Here is a 4,405-nt window from a genome sequence, read left to right on the forward strand (position 1 = left end):
GACAAGAACAGAGTTGCAAATTAAATGACCCTGATTTGGTACTTTTAAACCAAGGAGGCCAACAAAGGAGAATTTCAAGAGGGGAGTAGACAATAATGCTATATGCTATGCAGAAAGACAGTAAAATGGGAACTTATAAGATTCCATCAGACTTGTGGTTAAATTTTTATTTTTATTAAACTTATTGGGGTGACACTGGTTAATAAAATTATATAGGCTTATATCTATTGTCTCCTTGTATACCAAAAGAGGTCTTCCTCCCCCAGTTTAAATGAACTAGATCATATATACGTGGCACTAAATGCAAAATATCTGAGGCATACAATGAAAAGCCTAGGTCTCCCTCCCATTCCTGGATCTCAGGCACCCAGTTCTCTTTCCAGGAAGCAAACCATACTACAAACTTATTGTGTATCCTGAGATACTCTGTACACATATCCTATATAATAAAAGGCTAACATGCAAATCGACCGAACGGTGGAATGACCAGCTGCTATGACGCGCACTGACCATCAGGGGGCAGATGCTCAACATAGGAACTGCCTCCGGGTGGCCAGTGAGCTCCCATAGGGGGAGTGCCGCTCAGCCAGAAGCCCTGAGCTGGGCTCACGGCTGGCGAGTGCAGCGGCGGTGGGGGGAGCCTCACCCGCCACCGTGGCAGTGCTAAGGATGTCCGATTGCCAGTGTAGGCCCGCTCCCCACAGAGAGTGAGCCTAAGCCATCAGCTGGACATCCCCTGAGGGCTCCCAGACTGCAAGAGGGCACAGGCTGGGCTGAGGGACCCCCGCCCTGAGTGCAAGAATTTCGTGCACTGGACCTCTAGTAATGAATAAATGCATAAACTTTTTTTAAAAACAGAAGATCATATTATATGCAGTGTTCTGCACCTTTTTAATTTAACAATATTCTGTGGTCTTGTAGACCCTCCCACAACAGTACAGCAAGTTTCCTCCTTAGTTTCTGCAGATGCACAGGGTTCCATGGTGTGGATGTGTCCTAGTTTACTTAATAAAGGTATGCTTCTAGGTGACCCTAAAAAGCACTGACATCTGGGAAAGATACCGCAAAAGACTTTCTCTTTGGACAGAAAGGTCGCTACCTGGGTAAGCAGAGCTGAGGAACCCTCATGTGGAAAGGGGTACCGTACCAGGCCACCTGAACTCAGCAAGGACTAGCTTACTTCAGAGGGACTGTCTTACAAACTACATTATGATTTATAAACTTCTATTTCTGAAAGTGGCATACCTCCTTATACATTAGCTAGAGGAGCAGCCAAGATACTGTCTTCAATCTTTTGGGAAATGAGGTAAGTTATAAACCTTTTTCATCTTTGTAACTCTAGCATCCTCAGAGAATCTAAGTATCTTCTCATTTTCTAGCCTCTAATTCCTAATATTTATAATATCCTCTAATTTCTCATTTCCAGTAGAGAAAGTTCTGCACTCAGATTTGACCAGTTTAAAATCCACTACTTACTGACTTTGGATAGTGGCTGAATTGACTTCCTATCTCCTCATCTATAAAGCAGGAATTGTATTGCCTATTTTCTTAGAGTTTTCATTAGGATTAAATGAGCTAACATTTAGAAACTTAACGAAGTCCTTGTCAGAAAAAGTTTTAATTATTCATTTTCTCTGTTTTGCTCTTCTGCCTCTTATAAGGTATGACCCATAAAATTGATCATTGCTCATTCTTGATATATGTTAACTTATAAATTGGAATATTTATAAATCAGTTTTCTGTGGGAGTGCACTGACCACCAGGGGGCAGCTCCTGCATTGAGCATCTGCCCCCTGGTGGTTAGTGCATGTCATAGCAACCAGTCATTCCCTGTTGTTCCCCTGTTAGGGTCAATTTGCATATTACCCTTTTATTATATAGGATTATTATATAGGATTTTAAGTGGAGGATACATGATCAGAAATTCCTTTGTGTGTGAACTGAATAATTTAAAAAATTACTCACAGAATTAACAATTCAAAACATATTTAGCAACACAAATAAAAATGGTTTAATCAGTTTTATTCTCACAGAGGTTCATAGTTATAGGTCTAGTTTAAATAATTGGTAAATACAATAAAAATCAAGGATAATTCTTGAATTGTGGCTTGTATTCTATTTCAACTCTGAATCTATTCTCTCTCAATTCTGAATCTATGTTCACATCAAAATCATTAGCAGTTTTCTAAAAGAGAATGTGTTTTCTCTGAATCAGACTGATATTGTCCAAATTTTGGCAACTATTTCATGACTCCCCACCCCCAAATGGCAGAAAGTTCTCTCAAACTGTCTTAAGCCAAAAAATGAACTTAATGACTCAGGTAATTGAAAAAAAAAAGGGGGGGGGATCTTCAGGTATGTCTTGATTCTATCAATGTTAAGTTTTTGGTTATAAAAATATTTAGGAGCTATTTTTGTTTTAAAAGTTTACTTTTGGTTTATTAAACCTAAACTGAAAAACTCAGTTCTTATAATTAAAGTTCAACTTTAAGTATAAATGCTCCAACTTTCTTTTACCTTCTTGAATATAGGGACTGTAGTTACAATAATTTTAATGTCTCTGCCTATTAATTCTGTCATCTGTGGCATTTCTGTGTCTGTTTCTATTGAGAATGTTCCTCTCCCTGAGCTTTACTTTCCTGTGTCTTATCTGGTAAGTTTTGGTTGGATTGCAAACACTAACTTTTATCTTGTATTCCTCTATTCTTGAGCTTTCTTGCACATGATTTACTTGGAAGCAATTTGATTCTATTGGCTCTTGCATTTAAGGTTTGTTAGGTGGCACCAGAATAGCATTTAGTGCAATTTCCCCCATCACCCTGTGAGTACTCTGCCAATTCCTCATGAATAATGAGGCAACTGGTTGATAGGAACAGACTATTTCTAGCCCCATGTGAGCTAAGATTGCTCCTGCTCCCCATAACCCTCTGAGGTTCTTTCCTGTGCCTCCTTACACACATGCACTGAGCACATTCATCTGATCTGCAGATCTCCAGAACTTGCTTCCTCTCTAGCTCTCTTCTCTCCAGTACTTGACCCTGTCCAGCCTGCCTTGACTTTCCCAGATGTCCACTCCATTGCTGCACTCAGGGAGGCTGCTCGGCTACAACCGCCTGTGCTATAGCCTGAAAACCTCTCTCCAGGTCAACTGGTACAATGGCAGGGCTTCAATGTCTTTGGAATTTAAAGATTGTAAATTTTAAGGGTATAAGTAAAAAATTCATAATTTTGATCACTAGTAAGTCTGTCTTGCAATTGGTCACAGTACACAATTACCTGGTGGTGATGATGAAATGGAAGGTTTCATTTCAAGGCAAACTTTTCTTTCTGATTTTGCTTTTCTTTCATTGTAGAGCCCCATCTATGACAAGCAAACTGATCTTTCCCATTTTTATGCCTAACTGCTGAAATCCTCTCTGACAGGTGGCCAAGACTGCCAGTTCATGTGTGAGCTCACTAGTGAGGTATTTGTTTTGTTGACCATCCTGAGTAGGCTGGCTCAGGTGAGCTGCACTGCCTTGAGGGCCCAAGAATGAATGCTCCTGCTCTGCACAACTCATCACACAGGAGAAAAAGAAGAGCTAAAGTGACTGACTGAGGTTGACCAGGGAGGAGTGGCTTGGCAAGACTCCAAGCCTTGCACAGTGGAAAGACCGATTCAGAGCAGACAGATGTGTGTTGTCTTTGGCTACACCATGTGCCATGAATTTGAGCAGAGTATTTCACCTCAATTTTGTTTCCATCTATAAAATTGGAACTGTATTACCTACTTGTCAGTGTTGTGAGGACTAAGCGATGTAACCTTTGTAAATCACTTGGCAGTGCAGTTCCCTTTCCTACTGATCTCTATCCCTGATCTGAGCTTTCCAGGGCAGTAATCAACTCTTCTGAGGAGAATCGTCCTCGGGGAGACAGATAAAACTGGTTTCTGAATTAGCCACGTGTGGCCTTGCTGGTAAGCCTTGCTGAGCTACCCAGTCCGATAGTACACTGTGGCCCTGGCAAGATGCTGAATGGCCTGATGAGTAACCGACACCAGGACAGATGGGACTAAGCTGTGTACAGTTTGAGAAAGGCCAAGGTTTCCCCAGATATATTTTTTTTAAAGACCAAACCTTTATAGGTTCCACAGGAAGGTTTCTATCTCATAACCTTGGCAATGGCCTTTTTTTAAAAAATACATTTTTTATTAAGGTATTACATTTGTGTCCTTATCCCCACATTATATCCCCTCCCCGACCCCCCCGTTGTCCATGTCCATTGGTTAGGCCTATATGCTTGCATATAAGTCCTTTGGTTGATCTCTCCTCCTTACCCCAACCCTCCCCTACCTTCCCTTGAGGTTTGATGGTCTGATCAATGCTTCTCTATCACTGGATCTGTTTTTGTTCATGAGTTTATGCTG

This window comes from Myotis davidii, unplaced genomic scaffold (assembly GCF_000327345.1).
Source record: "Myotis davidii unplaced genomic scaffold, ASM32734v1 scaffold21, whole genome shotgun sequence".
Classification (NCBI taxonomy): Eukaryota; Metazoa; Chordata; class Mammalia; order Chiroptera; family Vespertilionidae; genus Myotis; species Myotis davidii.